Consider the following 13207-nt stretch of genomic DNA (forward strand, 5'->3'; position numbering starts at 1 on the left):
TTAAGCTGTAAGCAAATATCAGTTCATATGAAAAACGTATTGCTAGGCTAATGACTCCAGACACTCCAGTTTTGATGATCATAGTTCGGGTCTTGGAAACCCTGGAAATTCACTGAAAAAAAATTAACGAATTTTTTTCAGACCTGGAAAAGTCATGGAAAAATGTCGTAGACAAAGAGAAAGTAATATTAACTAAAGCAGCATTAGAAATCTTAAGTGATTTAACAGAATAGCACACAAAAGCTATTAAAAGTGGAAAATTCAATGATCCCTAAATCAAATCTGAACTTTGAAATCTCATTGCATTAACTTATGTCGCAGCCGCTTGCCTTTTTTTTGCGATGTGATTTTACTGCTTGGGCATCACTTATTTTGAATTCACTGTCATTTTCAACACCTCTTATGATCCATATTCCGTAGTAGGGAAATTTCTCGTTCTTAGTTTTGCCACGCCCACTCAAAAAAGTGATTTAATTGCATCCGAGTTCGATTCCATCACTCGTAAGAACTTTATTATTAAATTTATCAGAGTTTATCTTAATTTGTTGAAGGTTTTAGAAAATAAAGATCTTTAGTCAGGCAATAGAATACAGAAAAAGAGGAATTCTTATACTCTAAAACAGTAGTGCCCAACATATGGCCCTCAAAATTAATCCATGCTACCCACTGCTACGTTCAATGTCAGGAATCAAACATGTTTTGAAATTTCTGAACTTATTAATCAATATGCATTTGAAAATGTTCAAATAAGTAAACAAAACAAGCAGTGTTCGCGCTCAACTATCCGTAACTTGGGTCCCAAGGACCCATTAATGAAATTGATTTGGGTCCTTTGGCGGAAAAAATGAGTCCCTTAAATTTTAAACAAATCTTAGCACATAATTGAATAATATACAACTATTTATACTTAGGGAAAAGAAACTATCCACATAGTTATTTGAAAAAGGTATGAAATAAACTAAATTGGTTAATTTTGCCCTTTTTTTCTGTGATTATCATATGTTCAAATAATACACTTGCAAGATTTAGTTATTTGAGAAACTATTTAGTCAGCTACAATGAGATAAACTCAAAATTTACTTTAAAGTTGGATTTTACCATGAGATAAAAAATAAATGCCTTTGATTGATCAAGCAGAAAGCACTCTCTTAACCTTTGCTTTCATGAACATTTTTCTAGGTGAAAAAAAGCAACTAGCCCCCCCCCCCCCCTCCATCAATTATCAATAGCAATTTCATAGAAATAGAAAAAAATCGCAAGCGAATTAACACAACGCAAAAATCGCGATCGCAAAAACGAAACATTTTCTCACATGAGTATAAAAATTGCTCATTTGCAATCTTAAATTAGAAAATTTGACTTCATTGTGACTCTTTTAAAATATCTGTGTTGGCTTTGGTGCTACTTTTAAAATTTCGCCATTTTCAAAATGGCGCGATCGATTAATACGTGACTTTTGCAAGTCCAAATAAAAATAGCCCCTCAGAAATAGGTGAATTACTAGAAAATGAACAAGATTAAAGTACTTTTGTATAAAATTCATATTCATAAGTAATTTAACAAGAAAAATGTTAAGTTCAGAACTTTGTGTTTTGCGCGATCGGGAAAATGTTCGCCATTTTTTTTTTCACCTGTCCTTTTATTGAGGATGCAAGATAATAATTTTCAAAAGTAATTCTGGTTAGGTGAATGCAAAATAGATAAGCTTTTACTACTCAGTTGTCCTGTATCAATCCTGAAGATTGCATTGAAACCACTCTTACTTTTGATCTTTATTGTTATTTTCAGGAATTTCCCCAAGATAAAAGTTGAGGGAGAACTTATTCTTAGAATACAGTACAATGGGCTATTTATAAACTTGCAATATTTTGCTCCTTGAGCTCTGCCCAGGAGGTCACTGTAAGCTCCAGTCTTATCACTAAAATTCCATTGACTGGTCAACAGTAGGGGTGTGTTTGAATAGCTGATACAGAGATAGGGTCATTTTAATCCTTTTCTGTTGATTCTCCTGGTCATTGAAGCTTAAAAGCATTCACTAGATAGATCTTCAGCATTTTCCACAATTTTTTTTCTGGTTTTTATCTTTTGGGTGTTCTGGGTCCCTAGGACCCGAATTTTCGCGGAAGTTGCGTCCCTTTCCCGCGAATTTGCGTAAAAAACCCGCTATAGCGCGTAAACGCGAACCCTGACAAGTATACTTTTGAATCAGAAGATTGATTCATTACTGAATTTTTTTTCAAAAAAAGATTTGGTTTAGACAGGCCCGTGTCCAGATTTTCATAAAGGGAGGGGTTTTAATCTTACCTGGGGGGGGGGGGGAATTCAATCCCTCACAACCTTTATTAGTTTTACTACAAAATTATCGATCCCAGTATGGCGTTTATGCACCTGTAATTGCTGCTGTAACCTCCCCTCCCTCTTCCCCTAGAAGAATAATTCTGGCTGCTCAAGTGATCAAAGTACTCCTTCATTTTACAGGTTCACTTTTATCAAACCTTGTTTGTTTCTTTTTAATTAAATCTGTTAACTATGCGGTTTATTGCAACAAGTATTAAAAACTCTCCACGAATTCTTTTTATGTTAATATGCATTTTTATGTTAATATGTTAGAATGCATATCAGATTTTATGTTCTGAAATAAGGCTTAGAACGAGCGTATTGTAGATGCAAATTACAATACTAAACACCATCACTAATACATCTTCATAGCTGCAACACATGCCAAATTCATCATTACCTCCTTACAATAAGCAATATTAATGCTTTGTATCGGTAGATAATTCAACGGTTCTACCACCAGTTTTTCCAAAATATTATTTCAGTCAGCAAAGCTTTAACAGTTGTAAATTACATAACATTTGAATGTTATGCAAAAAATTTTAAGTTATAAGAGAAAGAAATGCAAGCGTTTAGGTCCAACTGAATTGAATAAGACGGAAAAAATACAGAATTACCGAGTTAAATTTACAGAAAAACTTCAGGGAGAAAGGGGGGGGGGGGGGAACGTTAAACGTAGGCTTTCACATTAAAGTTAATTTAAGTCTATCGTTTTCTTCATTTGACACTTTTTTTTCAATGGGAGTGGTTTAACCCCTAAAACCCTCCCCTTGGACACGGCTCTGGGTTTAGAAACATAAAAAACTAAACTATGTGGCTTTACTTTAAAGAACCAAAATATTATCAAGTTATGTGGATGATTAAATGCACTGTTGACACTAAGGCAACTTTTGAGGCAAATTTATTGAAACTTAGTGATGACTCATTCAATCTTTGTCTCATTCATTATCATTCTGCCAGTTTATAAAAAAACATCAGACATTTAAGCATCATACTCGTTTCACTGCACTTGTACTTCACTTAAATTTATATGATGAAGACAAATAAGAATAGTCTGGTTTTTTAAGTGTACAATTATAATTTTTCCATTATGAGTAAGTGCTTCTATGAGGCTGTGGCATTCATGTAGACGTTTTGCTAATGCTCATTTCCAAAAATTAACAAATTTGAGATTAAATAGTGCTATTCTCTTCATATAACAAGGTCATGAAAATTTTCATTGAAGTCATGAACAAGTCATGTAATTTTTTCATCTAAATAGAGTATGAACACTGGATGACCTAGGAAAAAATGCTGCACACAAATCCTTTTTGAGTATGAAAGGTTTAAAACAGAGGTTTGTCACTCCATTCTGTGACTGTTTTCTCTACCGCATTGAACAATAAGTAGGCAGATTGTAGTATAGAACATTAATAATCCCATCACAGAAAAATAAATAAAAAAAGGTGAAGTAAAAAAGAAATAATTAAAGCTGAAGTAATAATGTGGTGACAGAACATTTATATTTAAATAAAAAAAAATTATTTTTAACATAAAATATGCAAAAGTTTAGCAGAACAATAATTATGACTAATCTGATGTTTTCTAAATAAAATTTACATAAAATATGAATGACAGTTTACCATGAAATAATTTGTGTCTTTATGATAGATATTCGTTAAGTCATTTAAATTAATTCTTTCATTAAAAAAGGAATGAAGCTGTGGCATGGCAAGCGTACCTAGGACAGGGTGTAATTTTTAAAGAACAAATGTAGCTCTGTAATCATTAGGACAAAATTTAATGTGTAAATAGTCTGCATTCCATTTAATACATGAAGCTTTCCTAACATCTTTTCTTCTCTCCTCGTCTGCCATGTTTTACATTTGATATTCATCACTTTTTACTTTCGTCTGAAATGTGTATATTTCTTAGTATTATTTAATTTAATTACTGAATGCGCTATTTATTGTGTGGTCAACAAAAGAAATTAGATAAAACAGAGAATGTTTTTGGATGGGGAAAAAAGTTTTTTCTCACCCGTTGATGGCGAAATATATATATATAATTTTTTTTTGTATCAACAATTCTTACTTATTCATTTCTAATTTATTCAAAAATTTTCTCAGCAAGAATCTTTGCGAAAACCGATGAATATTATTTGATTGTCCCGTGAAATTATTTGATTAAGTGGGGATGGTTAACATTGTGTTAATGGGGAAATATTTTTGTTCTGGGAGGTTCTTATTTGTTATCCCATTAAACGTGGCTGACAGTATTTCAATTTTTTGAATGAACTTATTTTTTTGGTTTCCTCACGTGATAGTTCTCGTGCAGGATACATATTTATGATTACTTAGTAGTAATGTATGTAAAAGGTAATAAATATGTCAGGTTCTTGAATGATCCAACAGACTAACTAAATATATTTTTAATTCTTACTGTCTAAAATTATTTAAATGATTATGCATAGATATTAACATAACAAAACTGAATTATACCTTATATTTCTGGTCCAATTTTCTCCTGCTTCTCATCTTTTGAGAATCTGAGCTTTCACGCCCACTGAAGTGATTGCAAATGTGAACAAAAAAATTCAGGGTTCTAAAAGAAAAAAGGAATATATCAAAAGATGTACATAAACACAACTAAGCAGATAAAATGTTCTCATCAAAATATTCAAAAATCATCAGATTTATAAGTAAATAACACATTTCAATTAAGCAATTTTCAGCATATATTCTTAGAAATCATGTTTGAATGATATTGAAAAATGAGTGTCGGCTAAAAGCAAGCACTGAAGGTATTACACACCTAAACAAAATACTTGGAATTTTGATAGTAAAAGTCACAGTGTAGAACAGCTTAAAGACCAAAACTTTTCCTAGACTACCTCGGAACTCCATTGTTTTCTGATGCAAGATGCAGATTTGCCCTTTCTCTTACCTTGCCTCCTTTGGGTATTGTCACGATCATATAACTTTCTTGAAGAAAAATATTTTTTACAAAAATTTGTTGCTTTTGACAACATAGTTTTAAAGTTTAAACTATGTCTAGAAAATCTTTGCACAGCTCAAAATGTTCTGTTTGAAATGCTTTAATTTTTTTTTTTAAATGTAAAGCTATGAATAAAATTTTAAGAAAAAATTAATAAAAGCAGAAAATAACACCAACACTACATAGCAAATGACATTATAGGTGGATATAGGTTCAACAAATGTGGACAAACGTCTAAATCTGAAGAACAAAAAATAGTACATGAAATGTATGAAATACATATATGTATTTTGTAACTTTAGTTTAAATCTTTTACCTATGCAAATGGTTTGTAATCCAAGAAAAACCTGCAGTGATTAGTGAACAGTGAAAATCACAACATGGAACATGGGTGGTTAACTGAACCTAGACTATACTTCATAATTATTGCATTCCTCGCTCTAACTTACTTTGAACCAAAATAATAAAACTTAAGGCTAATAAGTTCTAGGAAGAAATTAATATCTGCAGAATAAACAGAATCGTCAAACGATATAACGTATGCTATCGGTACGACGAATTGGTAAACAAGCATTCATTTTATTTTCAAAAAAAGGAAAAAAACACATAAAATTAAAGAAATGCCGCTTATTTGGTGACTTTAACTCATTTAATTTCAATGTAACTTGTTTTTAATGAGAGAAAAATGTGTAACGCATTTGTTTAGAGTTTAAAATAGTAGCAACACAACGTAGAAAAGGGTGGTTCATTCAGTGATTATAAACAAAATTTTATGATATACGCCTTGCATATAATGCTTTAACAGACTATAAAATGTCATAAAAAGCTTCATAACTGAGTTGAAATAAGCAGAATTTTTTTAACAAGAGGCAAAATTAACAACAACACTTCACCTCAACGAATGTAAACAAACATTTATGTTATTCTGAAAAATCGAAGAAAAAACCAAAAAATTTCATGAAATACGGATTTTTTGGTGACTTTTACTCATCTAATATGAAAATAGTTTCATCAATTCAAGTAGTTTTCGATGGAAGGAAAATGTACGACTATATAATAACACGACTTGCAGAATGGTGGCTAAATGGTTCACTACGCGAACGTAAACAAAACTTTATCTATCTCTCAAATAAAATCTGTATTTAAAATGAACATAAGACTGATTGCATTTGATGCTTCGACTTACCTGGTATTGAAATAAGTGCTTTTGAAACCGAAGAAATAGATAAAACCTTTCCTAATTTCCCAAATATTATACCTCACTCAGCATCCTCGTAGGATTAACATGGTAAAGTAGAGCTGGCATATAAGGGAGTGACGTCACACGCATACACTTCATTTCCGGTTAAACGGTAGACGTCACGCCAGCATGGTAGCCAATCAGGGAAAAGTCCTTCGCGAAAGCTCTAGGATGTGGATTTATGCCCGTGGCATAGGTGTGTTTTCTCGATTCTCGTCAACGTTAAGGAAAATAAAGCATTGAATGTCTAACACGTGTTTGTTTGGATTTATCCAAGAGTTTATCCAAGGTACCGTTTGGGAATGAACTTTGACTTTAAAACAGTGCTTTGTTGCATATTTTTGAGGTTTCTTTTAACGCTTGATATAGAGCATTAGTAGCTCAGATCAAATAGTGACCACATAAAGTATTTGCTCAGTTACTTTTCTTCGTAAATTATTTTTTTGCAAAAAAAGTTTCAAGTACAGAAATTGATGCATTTATCATGGAAAAACTTAAGTCAATCATATCAAAGTAATTTGCAAAAGTATCACTCTAATGAAAATAACATTTGATTAAAAAGTCATTTGTTTTTTAGAACTACTTATTACTTTGTATTTATATCCCAACAGCTGTTAGCAACCTTGCAGGCATTGAATTAATTCTATGGAACAAACAGTGTTGCCAACTCTTCGAAAGGACTGGGGCTAAGTCAAGCTAAAAAAAAGGGCTAGATCAAGCCAACGCATGGACGAATGGGGCTAGATTCAGTAGCGCCATCTGTAGTATACTGCCGTAAGCACAAATATGGTATCCGCACATTTTATCAAAATTTAATTACTGTCGCTGGCCGGTCATTAGTAGTTTAGTTTACCTAAACCTCAAGTTTTTATTGGTTCATTTGCGAACGCAAAATATTAAAAAAAGCTTTAGGGTATAATTGGTGCATATTTCTAAGGCAAAGTGACAAATACTAAGCCTTTAATGTAGTATCTGCGCAGTTACCCGTTTTTTCCTTAGTTATTATGTAGATACAACTTTTATACCTTAGTAAAGTAGCATATTTAATAATGTAGCAGTTTTTGTAGCAGAGTACTTAAGTTTAGTTTAGCTATCAACTGAATAGTTGATAAAGGTCAATAATAAAAACTAATAAATTTTTTTTATAAATGTTTAAATAGATATGTATTTTCTAGTCGAACTCAGTCAGTTGATCGCTGACAGTTAATGACGTCAATGGTGCACCAACCGATGCTCCATGGAACTAGAGCCGCACAGGCCGACGCATCAGCTTTAGTTTAGCCATTTTAGATCGGATTTTTCATTGCTGCTCTGCGAGGGTTATCACAGCAAAGTTTCGGGTTTCGCCAAATTTGCCGAAAATAATACTTTATTTAATAAACAATTCACGTGCCGCTAAGAATCGCTTGCAGTGAACAATCACCAAACTCGATTACTCGCCAGAAAAGACAACCACTCTAACACGCGCTCCGATCCAATAAGGCTGATCTTAAGCTGATGCACCGGCTCGTATATATTATTTTCGGCAAATTTGGCGAAATCCAAAACTTGGCTGTGATAACCCTAGCAGCGCAACAATGAAAAATCTGATCCAAAATGGCTAAACTTAAGCTGATGCGTCGGCCTATCTAGATAGCGGAACGATTTTGGTTGATAACGTAGTTACTTGCACAGATGATTAATACTTATTATTGCTCAAAAATGTCAATCAACCAGTTAAATCGACTGGTAGCGCTATGCCAACGCGTCTGCGATCTTTTGTCTCATCTAGGAAAATTCTATTCTATTCAAGAGTCACAACTGACTACAACTGTATTTATGTCGAGGACTGCATACAAAGTGCCTTGCCTCCATTATTTTATATACCGATAGATGGCAGCACCATCACCGGAGTCTAGGAAAACTGTAACCGATTTTGGCACGTCGGTTACAGTTTACGTATGAAGTTCAAATAGAAATTCTGATGTTGCAAAAATGGGAGATGCATTTTTAAAGATTAATAAACTAACTCAGCCAAAAACATTATTGAAAAAATAAAAAAGCGTTAGGGGGCTAGATTCGGGGCTAGGTGCTAGATTTTCTTCTTCGGGGCTCAACGAGCCGAAAAAGGGCTAGATCTAGCCCCAAAAGGGCTAAATTGGCAACACTGGGAACAAATCTGATATACCCCCCTCTTGGCGACTTTTTCCTGTTGGCGCCAAAAAAGCGTCGCCAAGAAAACCATGTATGACGTCATATGTCATACATCGTTCTTAGCGATGCTTTTTTAGCGCCAACAGAAAAATTCAAATTATGTCATTAATTATTTAATGAAATTAATGCATTAATTTTTTTCCGTTGTTTCTCCGGGATACGAGCCCTCGGTCTCATAGTACTTTCGTAATGAGACCTCGGCTCGCCGGCCCTGCCTCGGTCTCATTACGAAAGTACTATGAGACCTCGGGCTCGCCAGGACCTCGCTGCCGCTCGGTCCGTTATCCCTCCGACTTTTAATATACATCACAGTCGGATATAAGTCACAGATCTCCTCCGTTCAGTATACAATAAAGTCACAGATTTTATGTGAAATTAACACCATTTTTGTGCTACAAAAATGCCAACCAGACCAAAATACAAACTACCAGAAACACACTAAAAACACAATAATTCAAAATATGTTCACTTACCTTTTTTACTTTTCTTTTACTTCCTCACGTGAGGCAGTGCACATATGTTCCGCTCTTAGGGAAATTATCCCATTTTTTATTATCATTACTTTACAAAAATATTTAAATATAAAATATATATATAAAAAATCTATTTAGGACTCCGGTACGTCCAAACGTTGGACGACCTGACGAAAAAGAAAAAGAAGATTCATTCAAAAATTTCAATTGATACATTTGGACAACATCACAAACCGAACTCATAATTAAAATAGAAAATTCAACTAAATTAACATTAAAAAACAACAAGAAAAAGAATACTCTAAAATAAAGTTTGAATTGAAACTTTATTTTAGAGTATTCAACTTAAAATCTCCCTAAGAGCGGAACATATGAGCACCTACCTCCTACCATACACACACGTGCAAAAAGACAGACTTCGAGAAACTACTTTCCAGCGTTCAAGTTGCAAAACCAGGGTTGCCAAGTTATCGCCTTATTGGCGATTTTCGTATTGAGCGAAAAATTAAAATCTCGCCAAGAGGAGGGCATATCAGAGGAGAGCCAATTCTATTTAAAAAAAATATGGTTGTTCTGTAACCATTCTTTACGTATTGTTTAAATGTCAATGCACTTGAAATATTTCTCTTACTTATTTTCCTGTGTCATGTTTTCTCAGTAGATTCAAGTCGAACGCATTAAAAATAAGGTATAATTAATTACTAGGTGTATGAACAGCATTCATCATGATTTATTAAGGGGTTGTAGATTTGACTTTAAGGCAACAAATCATCCAAAATTTCATTTTGTGGTTGTTGTAAATCTGGGAAGAGTTACAGTAACATTGTCATGTGGCCATGAGTTTTAGAAAATCATGGCCACACAGTCATTCTAAAAGCTACATTAAAATCTAAAGATGCCGCCAATATATATATATACAGTGAAGCACCGTCTATACGTTTCTCTTTCATACGTTTTTATCAATTATACGTTTTTAAAATTGGTCCCTGCAAAGTCTAATACACATTAACCTATACCTATTACAGGGGTCTAGCCAGAGGATATTTGGGTCCGTTAACGGACCCTTCACAAAAATCCGATCAACCAAAATGGACCTTTCACAAAATCCTGATCAAACAAAACGGACCTTTCACAAAATCCCGATCAACCAAAATGGACCCTTCACTAAATTCTGATAAACAAGAACAGATCTTTCACAAATTGTTTATTGAAAGAGCGAATCTGAATGCAAAATAAGGCACATTAAACCGATAATTTTTTGAAACCTTTTTTGAAGTCAAATTAGAGGGATAAGCTATACAAAATTTGCTAATTTTTCAAAGAAAAAAAATCGGCACTCTTGTGATGCTCCTGCAAGTGATAAATTGCTACTGCCAAATAAATATAATGCTTGTTTGTTTCTTGGAAAGAAATTAAAAGCTGAAAATAAGTTTGGTTTTAAATAATTTTGTTTGTTTTATCCCAGCTAATTAGCAGCGGTGTTGTTGTAAACTTTTCTGAAAAGGCGTTGGTAAGCACTTTTCTCCCTGCTGATGATTTAATAAACAATAATAATATATATCAGCGAAATGAACTTAGAACTGCAAAGGGATAGTAAGGGTGGGGGAAAAATATGATCGCTTCAGATAGGGTTACCAACTTCAAAATTATCGCCATTTAGCGTCTGGCGTTAAACCTTTATAAGGACTTGATTAGAAAATATTCTCATCATTTTACCAGTTTATCAATATTTGCGTTTTTATGGTGCTGTGCGATGTTTAACTGTTATTTTGGAAGAAAATTATATGGGTTTGATTTTTCGATTCTAACAAGGATGATCAACTTTAAATAAACTTTTACTTGCCGTTTTTTTTTCTTTAGATGTCTATATTTTGAAAAATACAATCTTTTAACGTATGATATAAGAAGTATACTTTGTTCTTTTTTCAAGCTAACTTTGCTTTATTCATATGCAAATAAATGAAAAGTCTCTATTTTTGTTAAAACACGCATTTCAAGTTTTTAAAGCAAAATTCCATTTTCTTTATGAGTCAAAAATTAAAATGCTGAATCAATGGTTTAATTTTATTTTTGCTTCAACTGTGTCCACAGATATTAATATCTTTATCATAGGACTCAAAAATGCAATTTAAACATAATTTTATCAAAAATATTTCTTTTACAAGCCATTTTTATTCCTTTGATGCCTTCACTTTGAGAATTGCGATCTCTTTGCATCCGCTATGGGAATTTGATTTTTTGAATTTTTGATGTTTAATATGCTTTGTTAAGAAGTAAACAAATAAAATCTCTTTTTATTTTTGTTAAAATCACGGAATTTATAACTTTTAAACGAAATTCTGTGCTTTTTAAGAGTGTCTTGGTTCAAAAAGTTAAATGCTGAACCCTCGTCTGAATTTTATTTATTTATTTATTTATTTTGTTACAATTATTTTAAATGCTGTACAGAAATATTTCTAGTATAATTTAACATAATGTAGAATGGTAGATAAATACTGCTACTTGATTGAGCGATGCCCCCCAAGTGGCGCCAAGCAATAATTTCGCAAAAAAAAAAAAATTTTTTTTTGGCGAAATTATTTGATTTTTCACAAAATTAATTCATTTTTCACAAAATTATTTTATTTTTCACAAAAAACGGACCCTGTGAAAAATCCTGGACAGACCCCTGTATTATATGTTTTTTCGTTTGTACGCTTTTTTCATACAGTCCCTTCAAAAACATATAAACGGTGCTTCACTGTATATATATATACACACATATATATATATATATATATATATATATATAAATATGTATATATAAATATTAGGACTCGACCGATGCATCGGCCTGGCCGATGCATCGGCGCCGATGGTTCAACAATTTAGCCATCGGCATCGGCATCGGCGGCCGATGCTAAATTGCAAGAAACATCGGCCCATCGGCCTTAAAAACTTCGAAAAGCCGATGGAATTGGCCGATGTTTTCGAAAAAAAAAAGATCTTTGATGTTTTACCTTTTAATACAAAGTAAAGGTTGTTTTCATATAAAATTGTTTACTAAATTTCAGTATGAATTTTTATTTGAGTCACCCCTGAAAGAGTTTTTAATACTGCATTCAGGTACCAAACAAGTTAATTATTGCGTTGTTTTTTGCTGCTGGATGTACGTATAGTATCTCTCATAAGTCATAACTCCAAAATGGTAAACTGTAGAAGGATAAGTTTTCGCGTGTGGGGTGTGCGTACGTTCCAGTTGTGCACTTCCCTTTTTGTTTTCGATCGGGTGTTCTGAAAAGCCTGTTTACTCATTTTTTGTGGCTATTAATTACTTATTTCAATGCAAAACTAAGATAGCGTCTCAGACTGACGGTCATTTGGTGATATATTGCCGAATTGGAGACTATGGAAACAAATATGAGATGGCAAAACCCCGCTATTCATTTTAAAATACTCCGTATTTTAAATCCGCCACTGCAAGTCAATACAAACTCGGGTGCAAGTTTCGGAAGGGTTTTTTTGCTCAATGTTTATGATTATTTTGAACTCTATTTTTTACGACTATTTTGAATTTCCGAGAACACTTGTGTGCCCCTCCTCCCACTCCCTCAATTTCTGAAATTAAACTCTAGTTATACTCCTGAGTTGTTTAAAACTAACACCATTCATAAAATTAGAGATTTTTTTTTTCAAACTTTATCTATTGTTTAGAAAGAATTTAGAGCATTAATTTAAGAAATTGATTAAAGAAAGACGTTTTGAATGGTGACACAATTCGGAAATCGAAGGGACTTTTGAATTTTTTCTTCGGAAGTGCTGAAATTGATTCAGAAACTCTTCCGAGGTGTTGGTTTTAGCGGTTCTGTACTACAAATATTAGGCCGAGGTTGGGGCCGAAGTGTGAGTTACTGCAAAATCAGAGGGTGACCCCCCCTCCATTTCGTAATGCGCCATCTTTTTTGTATCATTAATAGCGATCGATTTTTTTTCTGTTATAAGTAACTAT

General features: G+C 33.1%; 1 long non-coding RNA gene across 1 annotated transcript; it reads right to left on the reverse strand.

Moving 5' to 3' along the window:
* On the reverse strand, nucleotides 1-6612 carry LOC129222804 (uncharacterized). The gene is made up of 3 exons (XR_008580615.1): nucleotides 6500-6612; nucleotides 4818-4920; nucleotides 1-112 (listed from the first exon to the last, which is right to left on the reverse strand). It is a non-coding gene; the product is annotated as an uncharacterized LOC129222804 (long non-coding RNA).
* Between the last annotated feature and the right edge of the window lie 6595 nt (nucleotides 6613-13207).

The sequence above is a fragment of the Uloborus diversus genome, chromosome 5, assembly GCF_026930045.1.
Source record: "Uloborus diversus isolate 005 chromosome 5, Udiv.v.3.1, whole genome shotgun sequence".
NCBI classification, from domain to species: Eukaryota; Metazoa; Arthropoda; class Arachnida; order Araneae; family Uloboridae; genus Uloborus; species Uloborus diversus.